The 18,704-nt window shown below is 34.6% G+C and overlaps 2 pseudogenes; one reads left to right on the top strand and one right to left on the bottom strand.

The window, feature by feature from the left end:
• Positions 1-14,378: 14,378 nt before the first annotated feature.
• Positions 14,379-16,213, top strand: LOC111404158 (annotated as a pseudogene).
• Positions 16,214-16,445: 232 nt separating this feature from the next.
• LOC111404150 lies at positions 16,446-17,673 on the bottom strand (annotated as a pseudogene).
• Positions 17,674-18,704: the final 1,031 nt, after the last annotated feature.

Raw genomic sequence — 18,704 nt, 5'->3', positions numbered from 1 at the left:
ATGGATATGCTGAATACTTCAAAATTTTTTAGGGAAAAGTTGGACATGATGAAAAAGAAAAGAGTCAAAATGAAAAGTCGGTGCTGAGGGGAAAATTGAAGATATAGCAACGCCTTATTTAGGAAATTCTAGAAGCTCCTTCCCATTTCTTGAAGTAACGTAATAATATGGAGAATTCTGTTGTCCATCGCCATAGGAAGAATAATTTGGAATATCTCATCATGCTGGAATTATCTAGAAGACAAAGCTACTGCAATATTTTGCCTATATATTGTGTGTATGTTGTAAGAAATTTGTGTGCGGGAAGTGTGAAGTGGGAGACAGAGAGAGAAGTAGAATAGGTATAGAGTGCTTTCTTTATTATAAATTAAGATTGATGCGTGCTTGGTTTGTAAAAGAAATCCTTTAATAATAAAATCACTTTTCGCTTGTTGTTTAAATCCAATAATGTCCAAACCATGATCTTGTTTCTAAACACAAATACTGTGTAACTTCTGGACGAATATCAGCAGCTGGTCGAAGTAGCAAGGACAGGTCAATATTCTTTAGCTTCTCATTGTTTTTGGCCAAACACAAACTTGCTTGTGACAAGTAGGCATATATTTATTTCAAAAAGAAAAAAGTTCGAAAAATTTCCTCTGTAAAACCAAAAATCTCCGCGAAATTTCTCCTTCACGGATATATAAAGTGATTTTGACTTTGCAGAAAGTGTTTGGAATTTGTGGAGTAAGTTTATATTATTTTTACTTTTTTTGTGATTTTGTTTGCTTTGAATTTGTGTTATGCTGTTATAATTGCATTTATCTTTTACATTTTTGGGGTTTGGAATAAATCGAAGTTTTTTAATGGTCTTTTTAGATCTTTAAATTTTTAATCTTTTCAATTATTTTGGAAAGTTTAACATTTTTTTGTTCTTTCCTTTTACAGTTTTGTTTGTTTTGGATTTTTGTTGTGTTTTTTTTTTCTTTTTTTTTACTTGCAATCAACTTTTCTTACTCGTATTTTCAAAGAATGGTGAGTTGTGATTTTATTTTAAGTTACTCTGGAGTTTGAATTATGGAAGAATCGTAGTTGCCTTCAATCTTTTTCTTTACATGCTTGCAAGTCATGTAAGTTTTGTGACAAAGCTTCAAATGCACCTTTTAATGAATTACATGCCCTGCTATTTTCATTTTGATGTTGGGCAATCTTCAATCTTGATTAGACGCCATTTTCATATTTCACTTGGGACCTTGGGATTTTGTATTCTTTTATTTTATTTGGATTAAGATTGTTTTTCAAGCAAGCAACATGTAGGCCTATCCTTAATAGGGTGGGTATGGTGCTATTAAGAGTATATGGAGAATACAACATAGAATAGCAAAATTGCTTCTATGTTACTCTCTCTACAAAACGACCACAAGAGTCTCGTATTTATATTACACGGCCAAATCCGATGTAGAGTCCCAAAAGGTAAGAAATTAGGTTACGATTAGGAATTTGATCTCCTTTCCAACTCTAGTCAAATTATGCTTCTTCGATCTCCTAATTTGAGTCACATTCCTAACAATCTCCACCTTGACTTAAATTCTGGTGCAACAAACGAAAGTCCTAGATTTCAAATCCGTCTGCAACGAAATGTACTAGCCGAATCTCCTCAACACAGTAACCACTCCATTTAAACACTCGTCCTCTACTTGGCATCCACAACCGACGCCCAAACCTAATATTCGGGTTCCTAATTTCATCAAGGAATTAACTTTGATCACATAGGGCCAAAGCACACCCTGTAGTAAGAACCAAACTAGATACTTGATCAGAAGGCCCATTGCTGGAATTATCGCCTTCAACATCCCCAGAAGCATCTCAGACATTACTGACACCACGGTACCTATGCTCGATGAGTCCTACCCCAGCACCTGAACACAGTGTACTTGTTGAAATTGGTGGCAAAGCAAGATCACCAACGCTTTCCCTAGCAGTGTTTTGAACCGACTCAGAGTCCAACCAAAGAGGTACTGTACCAAACTGAATTTCCACCAAGGTACTAAACTTGTCCAAATGTCTCCTAACAGGTTCTGCACTCTCCTGGAAAATGTACAATTGGGATATCTTTCGTCCTTCCTATACAACTCGGATTCTTTTTCGAATCTTCAAGACTCCACATTCTCTAGAGAATTTATACCCTTTTGCATCCAAGGTACTTATTGAAATGAGATTCCTTTTCAGGTTAGGAATATGTCGAACCTGATCAATTGTTCTAAATGTTTCATCCCGCAGATTCAATCTGACTCGATCGATCCCAACAATAAGGTAAGACTCATTGTTTCCCATTAAAACTCCACCTGACTGAATAGCCTCACATATCTGAAAGAAATTCTGATTAGAACACATATGATGCGAACATGTAGAATCAAGAATCCACTTCTTGTCAGGCCTAGACTTTACATCAGATACCATGGTTAACATCACTTCTTCGCCATCTGAACAATTCTTAACCACATTGGTTTCGTCTGAATTCAAAGGTTGCGCCCCATAATTTGCAGCTAAATCACCTTTAGCTTGCAACATATCGCAATCCTTCCGAATACCTCACTTTCTTTTGCAGTAATAACAGGTCACATTACTAAATTTGACTCTCGAGATGGCCTCTTCTTCGACCACCTTGAGATACAAGAGCTTCTCCATCCCTTGATACAGCTCCAACAAAATGCTTCATCTTCTCATTTGAGTGCAAAGCATCATAGACATCTCCTATAGTCAAGTATCTCGACTATATAAGATAGTATCCCAAAATGACGTATAAGACTCAGACAGCGAATACAACAGGATCAAGGCAAGATCCTCTTCATCGTACTTAACCTCCAACGTCTTTAGATCTGCACTATTTTCTTGAACACGGCAACATGGTCTTCCAACGACTCTCCTTTCGTCATGCAATGTGAATACAGCTTCTGCTTAAGAGTCAGTTTACTTGTAAGACTCTTAATCATACTCAACTGTTACAACCTCAACCACAAAGCAGCCGTCATTTTCTCCTTCAAGATATCCTGCAGAATATTGTTGGATAGATGAAAATGAATCAATGAAAGTGCCTTTCGATCCTTTCGTTGTTTCTCCTCCGTTGTCCATCCGCTAGCATCTTCTCAAAATCCAGCAACACATCATCTAAATCCAACTGCGCCAGAACATCCATCATCTTTACTTGCCACAAAGAAAACCTTGTAATGCGATCTAATTGTGGAATATCATACTTCAACCTAGCCACCTCGAAAAATCTCAACCAACAAAAGGAACCAAGCTCTAATACCCCTTATTGGGCACGGAAGCTCCAATAACACACGTTGATTGTAAACCAGATTGTAAAAACGAGAATATACAAAAATATTGAAGTAAACAAGATCACACGATGAAACAAAAGATTTAATTTGTAAAAGAGGAAAAAAAGATTAAACGCAGATGAACGATATTTATTTATTGAACAATATGGAGAACACAGTACAGAATAGCAAAACTACTTCTATGTTACTCTCTCTAAAAACTACCAAAAGAGTCTTGTATTTATACTATACGACCAAACCCTAAGTAGAGACCCAAAAGGTAAGAAATTAGGTTACAATTAGGAATTTGACCTCCTTTCCAACTCTAGTCAAATTACGCTTCTCCAATCTCCTAATTTGAGTCACATTCCTAACATTTAATCCCCTTTCCCTTAATTTCTATTTCATCTCCGTCTTCTTCTTTTCATAGTGGACAACAATATTCCTGTGAAAAATGGGACGTGAAATGCATGACCTCCATCATAATGAACAATTTCAAGAGCTTAAGATTTTTGTTCTTGAAGCCTTTTTTATATTTAGAGGGTCTAATTTAGCATTTATATATTACTCGTCTGATGTTGCAGTTCCCTTGGTCGAAAACCTCAAAACAAGTACCTTTGTTTGGGAAATTTACTTTGCAGTTTTCATCTCCATCTCTGGCTTAGTGCTTTTGTCATTTCTTATTGGAAATATGCAGATAAATGAATTACATCATTGTATCTGATGTTCATTCAAGTTTTTTTTAGAGAACAATATCCTTGTGTGCAGCTTAACAAAGCGGTGCACTAAGAAATTATTTAGCGTCATTTTACTATTACAGATACAAATAAAATGAAAATGTTTAAGTTTTAATTGAATATTTCTAAAAAGTTTTAACTGAATCTTCCTTTGAGAATGGTGTATTACGGATTTTGACAAGTCAAAATGATCATTAGGGTTGTCAGATTTTAACACCTAAGGACTATTACAGTTACATTTTTCTTTTTGTATGAAAAGTTTGTGCAAATAAAGTATCTGGAATTGATTGGAAGCTTAAAAAAAGCCGGTCATTAAAATATTTTATCTTAAGATGGTTTAAATTTTGAAGCCACAAAAATTCTGCAATCAAGAGTTTGAAAAGTCCCAAGGGGTTGCATTATCAATCCTAGGTTCTAACAAATTATATACGCTAATGGTGCGATAGACTTTTTTGTAGTCCACAACTCTAAGATTAGAGAAAATTAGAGTGAAAAGATGAGATGTAGAGCAATGGATGCCTCATTGTTTACTTCCTAAAAGCCTAAAGGAGAGGATCCAGTGATATGAACAGTATAAATGGCAGGAAACTAGAGGTGTTGATGAAGAAAATCTGGTTCATAATCTTCCAAAAGACCTTAGAAGGGATATAAAGTGCCATCTTTGTTTAGCTCTACTTATGAGAGTGAGTTCTTCTTCTGTATAAGTCACACAGACGGGTATAAACCTGACGAGTCTGAGCCCCTATATGAAAGGATCTTCATCTTTGATTCCTTTGGTTCGAGTTTCTTGAGCTGCTGGAGATAGACTGATTTTGTCATATTCTTTATCTAACAATTTGTTGACTGTTTTTGTGTATTTTGGGTTCATTACTTTGTGTAACAATGGTATCAGAGCCTTCGATTGGCTATCTTGGGTGGACCGAGCCGTATTTTTAAAAATTTCTTTATGAATCTGAAGTTCTTGGGGTCATAAACCCTAGATCTAGTGCTATTATGTGTCGAGTCTGACATTTCTTGGTGAAAGCCCTTTCTTGACTCTGGCTTGATCTATCCATCCTTTGGTCTTGGTGAAATTTGTGGGTGGTCAAGTGAAATGACCACCACTGTGGTTTAATTTTCTGAACCCTAATATACTGCTTGATTTTTTCTTGTTATTTGTCTTAGTTGACTGATCATTCGTTGCTGGATAATTGTTCTTAAATCTGGTTCCGTGTGACTTGGATTAAGCTGTATGATCTTATTGTACTTGGAGTATTACAGTATATTTGGGACTGCTTTATGTTTTTGTATATTATAACACCTGCCTCATTTTTTGTATCCATAAAACCTCTACCCAAACCCGTGCCTCGAACTGAGATCTTGAGTCTCACGGGATCTTGGTAGGGCTGGATAGTTGATCTTCAAAAGTTGTGTTGAATAAATTGTGTATGTTAAGTTGTTATCTCTGCACTTACACATACTTTGTTGTCTTGCCTATAATATCAAGAATCTTTGCTTCTTATTTACCTGTTGTGATCAAATTAGTATTAGTAAGTGTGAATTGTTTGATTAACAAGATGAGCACCACTAGTTTTGAACTTGAGGTCTTTAATGGGAAGAGAGATTTTCCTATATGTCAACAAAAAATGAGAGGGGTTTTAGTGCAACAGAATGTCTCTAAGGCTATAACTAGAGAGTACCCTGAAACAATGACACAAGAAAAAAGAACTGAATCTAATGATTTGGCCTATACCTCTATTATTCTACACCTCTCTGACTAAGTGTTAAGAAAATTAGGGAAATTAGAAAATGTTAAGGCCCTATGGGAGAAATTAGAGGAGCTATACTTAGTGAAGTCATTACCTAATAAACTCTTCCTTCTAGGGAGGTTCTTTAGCTTTAAGATTGATCCATCTAAAGACTTAGATGATAATCTTGATAACTTTAATAAATTGGTACAAGATATGACCAATGCCGAGGATAAAATTTCTGAAGAATATACTTAATGCTAGACTGGAGGCATATAAGGATGTCAAAACTTCCATTAAGTATGGCAAAGATACTTTGACACCTGATGTTGTTGTTAATTCTTTAAAAAGTAAAGAATTGAAACTTAAAATTGAAAGACATGGCAAGGAGTCAAAGAATATGTTTATTAGAGGAAGACAACCAAACAGGCAAAATAATACTTATCTAAATCAAAATCAATCAGCAAACAATAACAAAAAGAAATTCAGAAGCCAAGATCAAAATCAAAATCAAAATTAAGAAATAATAGAAAATGTTATGGTTGTGGTAAAATTGGACACTATATAAAAAGATTGCCACAACAAGAAAACTGAATTTAAAGAAAAGAAAATTGATGAAGGGAATGTGGTTGAACCAACTGAACCAAACACAGTTGATGTATATCTTGTGGTTTAGAACCTGATGAGGAGTTGGTGATTATGCTAATAACAGATATGTCCATGACATTGGACTCAGGTTGTCTCTTTCATATTATATATGAAAGGTCATGGCTTCAAGATTTTAAGAAGTTAGGAAGTGGATAAATAGTGATGGGAAATAACATTGCCTGTAAAGTTGAAGGTTTAGGAAATGTGTCCCTAAAATTTGAAAATGGATACATGTATACCCTAGAAAGAATGAGATATGTTCCTGAACTCAAAAGGAATCTGATCTTTATGGGAAAATTAGATGACCTAGGGATGTGTGGTAGGATTGGAGATGGGTTGATGAAAGTGATCAATGGATCTCTTGTCATCTTTAAGGGTGTAAAGAAAAATGAAATCTATGTAGTTAAAGCTGAAATAGTACTTGAAAATACTGCTACTGTCTCCAGTACTGAATCTGATTCCATCCTAAAATGGCATAAAAGACTTGCACATCTTGGTAAAAAAGGCCTCACAATCCTACATAAAAAAGGGGGCATTTGGAAATGACCAAATATAAAAAATTTCTTTCTGTGAAAACTGCACTTTTGGTAAACATCACAGACTCCACTTTGATTCTGGAAAGCATAAAACTACTTCCCCATTGGAATATGTCCACTCTGATTTGTGAGGACCAGCTTCACCAATTACCCAAGGGAAAAATAAGTATTTCCTTTCGATAATTGATGATTTTTCAAGGAAAGTATGGGTGTTTTTGTTAAAACACAAATATGAAACTTTTAAAAAATTTAAGAGCAGGAAAGTACTTATTGAAAATCAAATGTCTACAAAAATTAAAGTTTTAAGAACTGACAGTGGACTTGAATTTTGCAACTTTGAATTTGATAAACTTTGTGAACAAAGTGGAATCCTAAGACACAAAATTGTCCCATACACACCCTAACAAAATGGGGGTAGCATAGAGGTTAATCGGACCTTGCTAGATAAGGTCAGGTGTATGATGGTGGGATCTGGAGTTCCTAAGGTGTTATGGGGGAATGTTGTTGCAACAACCACATATATAGTGAATAGAGCACCTTCAAGTGTTTTGGAAGGTAAGACACTGAAGAAAAGTGGTATGGGAAATTGCCAGACTATTCCCATCTTAGAGTTTTTGGGTGTACAACTTACTGTCACCAGAATTTGGGAAAATTGGAGCCAATGGGTTATAAATATGTGTGTATAGGTTATCCTGAAGGAATTAAAGGCTATAGGTTATGGGCTAGTGGTCATAGGTGATATAAAATAATAATTAAAGATGTTGCCTTCAATGAGGATGAGATACCCTATTTTGAAAAATAAAAGTCTGTAGACCCTGTAAACCCATATGAAACCAATTTCAGGTGGAGTTGGGATATCAAACGGATTCTGCTCCTAATAATATAGGAGAAAATGAACCCACACTACCTCAAACTCAGACTGAATTAGAACATTCAGGTGTACAGGAATATGAACAAGCTAAAATTAGTGATCCCAATCAACAAAGTGATCTTAGTGATTGTCAATTGACTAGGGATAGGTCTAGAAGGAACATAAGAGAACCTGCAAGATATGAAGACTATCTATCCTATTCTGTCATGTTTTATAATGACCTAGCCTATGAAGAACCTAAGACCTATACTGAAGCTATGAGTTGCAATCAATCTGGTAAGTGGGAAGCTGCCATGAGAGAAGAGATGAGCTCTTTAATGAAAAATAAAACTTGGGATCTTGTGCCTAGACAAAAAAATAAATCCATAGTTGATTGTAAATGAATTTACAAAGTGAAAAAAGGCAGTTCAGATCATGAGCCTGTAAGATTTAAAACAAGATTAGTTGCTAAGGGGTTTACTAAAAAAAAGGTGTGGATTATAATGAGATATTTTCACATGTGGTAAAGTACACTACTATTAGAGTCTTACTTGCATTAGTTGCTCATCATAATTGAGAATTAGAACAAATGGATGTAATGACAACTTTCTTACATGGTAATTTAGATGAAATAATTTATATGTCACAACCTGAAGGTTTTGTGAATAAATCTAAATTTGACTATGTGTGTTTATTTAAAAAATCTTTATATGGTTTAAAACAGTCTCTAAGACAATAGTATAAAAAGTTTGATAATTTTGTCATGACTGTTGATTTTGTAAGAAAAGAAACTCTTATGATCATTGCCTTAAAAAATCTGATTCTAAAATATCCATTTTTCTATTACTTTATGTTGATGACATGCTGTTAATTGGGCCTGATTTAAAACAGATAAATGATATTAAAGAAATTTTTGGAGCTGAATTTGAAATGAAAATTCTGGGGCATGCTAAAAGAATACTGGGAATGGATATACTTAGAAAAAAGATCACAATCCACATTGATTTTAAAGCAATCAGCTTACATAGAAGAAGTTTTACCTAAGTTTCCATGCATGAATCAAAATCTGTTTCTTTGCCCTTAGCCAGTCATTTCAAACTAAGTAAAGAGCAATGTCCAATTTATGAATCGGATACAAGTTACATGGAAAAGGTTCCATATGCTAACGCGGTAGGGTCTATTATGTATATCATGGTCTGTTGTAGACCCGATGTAGCTCATGCAATAGCACTTTAGGCAGGTTTATGGCTAATCCTGGTCCTTAACATTGGAAAGCACTTAAGTGGCTTATTAGGTACTTAAAAGATACATCTAGCTTAGGATTAGTGTTTAAAAATAGTAATGAAGGTATAATGCTTAAAGGCTTTGTAAATGCTGATTTTGCTGGTAATAGGGACAATAAAAAGTCCACCTCTAGCCTATATGTTTACACTTTGTGGTACTTGTTTGAGTTGGAAGTCTTAGTTGTAGCCTACAGTTGCTTTATCAACCACAGAGGCTGAGTATGTGGCTGCAACAGAGGCCATAAAAGAAGCCTTGTGGCTTAAAGGACTGTTGTCTGAAATTAAAATGTTAAATGAACCTGTCATAGCTTATTCTGATAGCTAAAGTGCAATACATTTGTGTAAGAATCCTGTTTTTCATGAAAGAACTAAGCATATAGATGTAAAGTTACATTTTATTAGGGATATCATCTCAAATTAATCTGTTATTCTTGAAAAAATTTCTACACAGTATAATCCATCAGACATGGGAACAAAGGTATTGACTCTTTCTAAGTTTAAATCATGTTTGGCACTTTTGAATATTTTACGGGTTAACTTTCTTTGCATGTACAACTTGGTGTCAACTGGAGACCTACAAGTGTCCAGAAATCTCATTGGCATCAAGGTGGAGGTTGTTGGGCTGTGATGCCAATAACTTTCAAGGGACAATGATGATAAATGGGCTAAAGCCGAAAATCTGTTTTTTGATAATACTAGACTCTTACCCAATAACGTGACTTGAACTTACCCGACCCAATAGATTAAAGCGTGTTTTCTGTGGCGGGGCATTTTAACGTAGCCAAAAACATGTCCTCTTTTCATTTTCTTGGGAGCCCCTAACCGTTGGACTAAATCTTGGTCAATGGCTAAATTTTGTAGGTGTGTATATATATATATATATATATGTATGTATGTATGTATGTATGTATGTATGTATGTATGTATGTATATAAACACACACACACACACACACACACACATATATATATATATATATCTATACACACACATATATATAGCCCCTTGGTTGCCTTGGACGAGTTTGACCATCATTTTTCTCTTTCTTCTTGGAGCAGCCTATGAGATATTCCTCCGAGACTTTTCTAACCCTTCTTCTTCGTGTTCTTCCAATCTCTAATTAGAAGTGAGTTCTGAGTGATATTTTCTGAGTGAAATCAAATACTTTGTGTATTGAAAGGGTTGTTGTTTGTTCGTAACCTTGTGGCTTCCTTTGATTTGATAGAGGAAAGCCTTAGGGTTTTGGTGGTTTGTATAAGTCACACAGGCGGGTACAAACCTATTTTCTGATGAGTCTGAGCCCCTATATAAAAGGATCTTCATCTTTGATACCTTTGGTTATAGTTGTTGAGATGCTAGAGATAGAGTGATTTTGTCTAATTTTTTATTTAACAATTTCTTGACTGTTTTTGTGTATTTTAGGTTCACCACTTTGTGTAACAGTAAAAAGTTACTTGCAGATAAGTTTGACCAGCAAATAAATACATATTACATGCTTGTATTTTGTTCACTCAACTCACTTTGGTACCTTGAGTTGAAGAATTATTCAGGCGTCTACTTCTATTAAATGTATTTGTTGTCTATTACCATCTGTCCACTTTCCAAAATATGAGAAGGAACATGAAATAACAAAAGGGAACTACAATAGTGGATTCTTTTGGTAGGCTTGAGAAATCTTGAAGAGCTTTCACTTCCCTCTAGACGAAAGATGGCAAGGTGAATGTGGCTTTTTGAATCTATCAAGCATACACAAATGAAGAGAATTATGATTCCAAAACAAATTGTTCTTGCATTGGAATCTTCCGTTGCATTCATTTTCAGGGCATGTACTCGAAAAAGATATTATGATTATGAAAAAATAAATACCGTTGTTCATTGTAAATTATTTCCACAATTGGTTTCAAACTATATTACTTAAAGTTTGGTGGCTTTTTTCTTCTGTACAAGTTAAATAAGCAATACTAAAGTAGGATAAGAAAATGAAATATATGCAAACAAAGAGATGGAATGACAATTTACTTATATGTCCGGGTATGTTTGTATGGGCTAAAGAAGCTCTCTCTCATAAGAATAAGCTATTCTCAGACCGTGTCGAGGGGTGGGGTTTAGACCCTTGATGAACTCTAAGTCCAATAGAAGTAAATCCTAAAGCCAATCTAGCAACAATAAAGAAAGCAATACATATTGGTAGATTGAAGATAATTTCCTAGCGCTAGAATAAGAAGTCGTTAAGAGCACACACCCCCATCCCACTATGATACCTAGCCATGCCCCAAGTCATTATTTTAACTGCAAGAACGGGCATGGCAAAGGTAAGTTTAGAAAGGTGTTAAAAAAAGTGTAAAGGCGCAAACCAAAACTAACATTGACATATTGTATTTGCTAAAGACCTAGCAATGAACCAAATGCAATGGCGAAGAAGATTCTTGTAGCCATCTTCAAATTTATTGGGAACAAAACTTGGTTTCTTGTTGTAGCATGTTTTAAGGGCAGGGTTCGCTATTTTAACAGTAGAACAACTTAGCAATGCATGGCGTTTCTATGAATTTGTTGAAGACTAGATTCTAGTGAATGGTTACATAGATCTTCGAATATTAAAATTCAAGAATTATTCACTTGGAACTTTCGGGACATTTTTATAATTTTGATAACATCTTTCCATTTCCTATAAATAAATTTTAAGTTGCTTCATACTTCTTTTCTAATTTTGCCACGCCACTTAATACATAGTGAATGTGCAAACAAATAGGTAATCATCTTATTAGTAGTTTAGCGCAATTTAGACATATAAAGGAGGAAAGAAAATACCTGTGAGTTGTCAAATCCAAGTTCCCTTCGACACTCTCGATTGGACAGATAGGGTGAATAAAGTCAAAGGGTGGCCCTTTCATTGAGCATAACAAAAATCATTTAACATAAATGTGGAAAATATGCAAAAACTAAATCCTTAGATGCAAGTCTAAATTTGAACTTAAGGGGTTGTATCCAATTGGAATTTTTAAAAAAACTATAAGGATTTTAGAAGTTTAGAAGCATTTAATGTAGATCTTTTAAAGCTCTCTAAAAATGTTTGTGTATTAAATAGTTATTAACTTTTTAAAAATCTTTCAATTAACGCTTTTGGAAGAAAACTTTTTTTTTTTTTAAATGTATTTTTTGTTCTCTATATTTCTCTTTTCCATTTTCTTCTATGAACCTTAGAACAATGATTAAAAAAATATTACTTTTCTCTCTTTTCTACCAGTTATATTTTTTCTATTTTTTATCATTTCTTTGTTTAAAAAATTCTTTTAACACTTTTTTTTTAATGAACGAGATCAAGTTTTAGTTAAACTTATAAAAAGCCTAACTGTAATTAAATTGTACATAAATAAATTAGTTTTTTACTCTTTAAAGACATTGATAATACTGAATATTAAATATTTCTTCATTATTTTTTTTCACATGTAACGTCATCGGTACTTAGTACAAGAAGAGCACCGATGACGAGTCATATCAATCCATTGGTGGACAAAGTTTTGATGCATTTTAATATTTGAATTAAATTTATTATCTATCAATGAATTGATATGACACGTCATGGTGTTTAGTATAAAATTAGCACTAGTGCTCATTAGATCATTTTATATAAATTTAGCGAAAATTGTAGCCAAGGTGCCAAACCTTTCGTTTATTCGCAAACTTTGTCCAAATCTTTCAGTTGTGCCACCGGAGGTACCAAACCTTCAAAAAATTCGCACTTGGAGTCCAAATTAACGGAAACCGTACTTTTTCCATTAATTGACCAAAAATTAAAGGTCTGACCGTTGTTGACTAATTATCTAGGGCAAAAAGGTAATGTTACAATAATTAAATAAAAATATAAAAAAAATAGAAAAGGAAAGACTCTTCTTCTTCCCCAAATACCAGCCATCGGACCATCGTCACCTTCCACCTTCAAATCCACCGATCATCATCGCCACCAAATCCATCGGCACCACCACTGTCCTTCCACAAATCTTGAGAACAGGCACAAACAATCCGTGCAGGCGTGGTAGTTCAAGGCGATGGTAACGGTGTTGAATGCAGGGGCTTATGAGCTGAACTCGTGGAAGATTTTAATTGGTTTTCAACATGAGGAGCTGCTGGTTTCGATCGATGGGGCGGTGGTTGCGAATGGAGATGGAGATGGATTTTCGATTAAGTTCGGAAACAATCAGACCTTTTTAGCTGGATTTCGACAGTCTGATTTGGAAATCGCCATTGACACTGATAGGGATTAAACTCAAATGATGGTGCAAGTCAATATTAAAGGAACGCTATTCGGGGTAAAACATTTTTTTGTAACAATGGTCAGACCTCAAAAATTATTGCAACATTACCTTTTGGGAAAGAAGAAACAGACCTTGAAAATAGTGGTGGTGCCGACGAATTTGGGAAAGAAGAATAGTCTTCCCTTTTCTATATTTTTTATATTCGTATTTAATTATTGCAACATTACCTTTTTACCCTTGAAAATTAGTCAACAATGGTCAGACCTTTAATTTTTGGTCAATTAACGGAAAAAGTAACGGTTTCTGCCAATTTGGACGCCAAGTGCGAATTTTTTAAAGGTTTTGTACCTCTGGTGGCACAAATGAAAGGTTTAAACAAAGTCTGCGAATAAACGAAAAATTTGGCACCTTGACTGCAATTTTTCCATAAATTTATAATAGTCAATCACTTGAAAAAGGTCATTAAAGTCTCAATTAAATACTCTCCTGAATTTTTCTAGTAACTTTTAAGTACAACAAAATATACTCTCCACTTTTTATAAACATACGAAAGAGCATAAAATTTATTATGAATAAGAAATTTTGCTTTGATGGGATCTTCATGGGCCAAAAAAAAAAAAGAAAAAAGAAAAAAAAAATTGCTCTTGTGAGAAGGAAGATGGAGTCACTTTAGAATCTTTTTATTTCAAACTGGAAACAGAACCTGCATGATCCACTAGGCCTTCCTTCAAATGAAGACTCTCAGGCTTCATAATATTCATGTCCTTTGCAATACTTATTAGTAAAATAGTGAAGTGTACAAAACCACCTGAGAAATGCAACAGCTTGCTCTAACGAATGTAGAACCATAACCAAAGTTGCATTTTCGATCATTGCAGTAGATTCAAAAAGCTTTCATCAATAATCGTTATAGGAACATGACCCATCTTTGATGTGGTGAAACCTGTTTGAATCCCTTACCACTATCTCTCTCCCTATTGCAATCGATATGTATTTCATGGCTGCATGACAATCTCCACACACTCGAAGATTTTTAAAAATCCTAATGGGCTTTGGTTTACTTGTGCTAATAAGACCAAATGCCATGTTGAAAGTAATGTAAACTTGACTAAGTGAACTCTAGAAATAAAATGAAGCTCAAAGATATCAAGATGATGACTTGGTCAAAATGTAACTTGATTAAGCAAAAATTTTTATTGGATAGAAGAATTTTAGACGGTGAAGGAAAAACTCGTCATTGGCCGACAGTTTTTAAAGAAGTTACGTAACCATTTTGAACTCTTCTTCTAAAGAAAGTAGAAGTTACTTGAGCATATTAAACTCTCCTTCTATCAAACGATATGGGATAAGGTTACTTACCTCAATTGACTTCTTCTACTAAAGTTAAGGAAACTTACTTGATCAACTTGAACTCTTCTTAGTTTTTTTCCTATAAATAGATGTATTGTTATGTATTTAAACTATTGGGTAGAAGAGAAATTGTAAGATTTGTATAAGAGAGTTGTTGAGAGAAAATAGCTCTATTGTATGAAATATATGTTGTAAGATTTATGAAAATTTGTTTATTTGAGTGAAAAAGTGATATTCTATCACAACTTCTACCCATCAGTGGTATCAGAGCCAAGAAAGAATAAAAGCTCTTTATGGACTCAAGCAAGCCCCCCGAGCGTGGAATACCCGTATTGACAATTACTTTAAAAAGAATGGGTTTATGCAATGTCCGTATGAACAAGCAGTATATGTAAAATGAGAACAAGATGGAGGTATACTATTTATCTGTTTATATGTTGATGATTTATTTTTACAGGCAACAATCCATCCATGTTTGAAGCCTTCAAAGAAAATATGATGAAAGAATTTGAGATGACTGATATTGGATTGATGGTACACTTTCTTGTGATTGAAGTTAAGCAATAAGAAGATGGAATTTTTATTTCTCAAAATGCCTATGCAGCAGCTATTTTAAAGAAATTTGGAATGGAGAAGTGTAATCCTATTACTAATCCAGTTGAAAGTGGACTGCAACTACACAAAAATGAAGATGGTGAAGTTGATCCTACATATTTCAAGAGCTTGGTTGGAAGCCTTAGATATCTAATATGCACCAGACCGGATATACTATATGGCGTAAGATTGATTAGTAGATACATGGAGACACCAGATCAATCACATCTTAATGCAGCAAAAAGAATCCTTCGCTATTTTAAAGGTGTAATCAATGAAGGCTTACTTTATACATCTACTAATGATTTTAAGCTCACTAGTTATTCAGATAGTGATTGGGAAAGAGATATAGATGAAAGGAAAAGTACAACTGGATTCTTATTTTTTATTGGAGAAACTGCATTCACATGGTCATCCAAAAAGCAACCAATTGGTACTTTATCTAGCTATAAAGCTAAGTATGTTGCTGCAAGTTTAGCTATATGTCATGCTATTTGGTTGCGCAATATACTGACATATTTGGGATTCCCTTAAGAAAATTCCAATGAGATTTATATTGATAATCGATCAGCAATTACACTTGCAAAGAATCCAGTCGATCATGAAAGAAGCAAACATATAGACACACGTTTTCATTTTATCCAGGAACACATAAAGATGAAAGAAGTGGAGCTACTATCATGCATAACAAATGATCAAGCAGCAGATATTTTTACCAAGCCACTTAAGTATGATGTGTTTGTCAAACATAAATTTATGCTTGGGATGGTCAAGTTTAAGGGAGATGTTGAAAGTAATGTAAACTTAATCAAGTAAACTGTTCGAACTGCTCAATGACATTTATAATTTGTGTTTCCAGTAATATTGTGTCCTCAGAAAATGCATAATACTGAACATGCTATCAGTTGTTATTTGGGTTTATATGGAGTTTGCTGATGGCATTTGTATCATATGGAGTTCATAAATTATCGAGGTAAGACGAAATTTTCAAACAAGGAGGTTCCTACAAATTTTCGATTTCTTTGTGGCATTTGTATTAAGAATTAAGATGAATGCCAAATAATTGACATAAAAGCCAATCCAATTTTGTTCAAAATATAGAAAAGACTAACACGATATATTGATTTAACTTAGCTACTGCTAAATAGGATTTCATGTGAAGTTGCATTTAATTTGTTGATTTCATGGAGGCAAAAGGATTTGGTGGCATGATGGGAACGTTTTCTCCTTCTAGCATTTGAATCACCGTTTTCATTGAAGGCCGATCTGCTGGATTCCACTGAATGCACCAAAGTCCCGCAATTGTTAACTTCTTAAATATTTTACTGTCTTCGTCTGTGTCAATCCCGATTTCTATTTCTTCTCCTTTCTCCAGTTGACTATACATCCATTCTGGAAAGTATACTTGACTACTGTCCTGTTCTGCAGCGCGGAAATTCTCCCTTCCTCCAACTATATCAATCAATAACATGCCAAAACTATAAACATCTGCTTTATATGACACATTCCCATAGTTCCTCGAGAAGACTTCTGGTGCAATGTAGCCTATTGTCCCTCGATCAGCCGTCATGGAAACTATACTCTGATCCTTTGAGCATAACTTGGCCAATCCAAAATCTGAGACCTTTGGATTGAAGTTGTGGTCGAGCAAGATGTTGTGAGGTTTAATGTCGAAATGAAGCATACGTTGGTTGCAGCCTTGGTGAAGATAATCGAGTCCTTTGGCTATGCCTCCGGCAATTTGCTGAAGTTTATCCCAACCAAGTGTACGGCTCTGATTTCCCAATGATATGAACTTTTCAAGCGAGTCATTTGGTAGAAACTCATAAACAAGAGCTCGTCTATATCCATCAGCACAATATCCAACTAAACGAACCACGTTTACATGGTGAATTCTGTCTATTGTACCAACTTCATTAATGAACTCCTCACCATTTCCTTTAAAATTTTTGAGGAGCTTAACGGCAACAAGTATCTGATTGGAAAGCTTCCCCTTATACACCATTCCATAGCCTCCCTGGCCTAGTTTTTTCTTCAAATTTTCAGTAATCTTCTTGATATATGCCTAAGAAAATCGTGTAGTCCTAAGCGCCATGTAATCCTCTCAAAAGCTTTCAATTTTTTTTTTTGATCTTCTTTCTTTCTTTTCTTCAAGCTTAGGATGATATACAATGCGATTATAAGAAACAAGATGAGAAGCACGCCTACTACGATACCTGCAACGATTAGTTTTCTTGACAGACCTGTGAAAATAGGAAGATTGTTATTAACAAGATATTCCTTATTAATTTTACTCCTTATAAATGATTATTGAGAACTAAAGAACTTAGTGGCCTCAATAATAAGAACATTACAAAAGATGAATTTAGAGCAACTACAAAATACTTTAATGGCATGGCATGTTTGGTAATGTGGATTAGAGCGTAGTGAATAGTAGTAAAAAAGAAAAAAGAAAATAAAATGTCAAGTACGTATACCAGCTATGCACTTAGAATGTAGAATGTACTTTGTCCCTGTTGTTTAGAGCTGAAGCATTCCGTTCCAGATTATGTTCCATTGTTCTTTAACCGACAATACTTCCCTTTCGCTTCACAATTTCCACAAGATGTTTTCGACCAATGCAGAGACATATGAAAGCTATATTTTTGGTGCTCCCTTGTGAATACAGAGTATGGAACATATGAAACATTATACATCTTATAGCACGACGAATACTGAGGCAAGCTGCTGATCCCATATGACGAATAACTAGCTAGGACTTGAAATTTTTGTCTACTAAGACATTTTATGGGGTATGGATAACTGTCTGTTAAGTTAGACGGGCAATTAAACAATGTGTATCCCTCTTCAACCCCGAAAACTTCAGCTATCTTGAAAAGGGAAATCGATGAATTCACACTAGGAGGCTGCCCTGGAGGGCAGTAATTTGCCATGAAGTTATTTATAAATATAAGTTGTGCTCTATAATCAATTTTCCAGATCCATACTTTCGCGAATATTGGAAGCATGACATGTTAGTTGATGCTGTCACTGGAAATTGAAGCTCAAATTCAGTTTCGTTGCTTTTAGTGCATGACAATTCAAATCCGGGATAGCCACAATGCTCTGGTTGATGATCCCTGAGTCGAAAAGGAAACTTAATGGTTGGACCGGAATCTCCACACCTTGTTGGCTGACATTCATGATCTTGGGATACGGCAAATCCTGAAATTACATGAAGTACTAGGAAAATGAAGGAGACCATGAATCTGTTCATGTTTTGAGAAAAACTCTGTGAAGTTTGTTAATATCACTAATACCTTTTCAGATTGAGTGATCCAAATTCAACTTTTTCATCCCTCACATAAGCTTTTTGTTATCACATATTTGGTACAAGACTCGATAATACTCAATATTGTCAAAGAAGAAAAGGAAGCCAAATATTATT

Source organism: Olea europaea, chromosome 1 (genome assembly GCF_002742605.1).
Source record: "Olea europaea var. sylvestris chromosome 1, O_europaea_v1, whole genome shotgun sequence".
Taxonomy (NCBI): domain Eukaryota; kingdom Viridiplantae; phylum Streptophyta; class Magnoliopsida; order Lamiales; family Oleaceae; genus Olea; species Olea europaea.
Note: the sequence above shows the minus strand (reverse complement) of the source record. Positions and strands in the feature narration are given on the sequence as shown.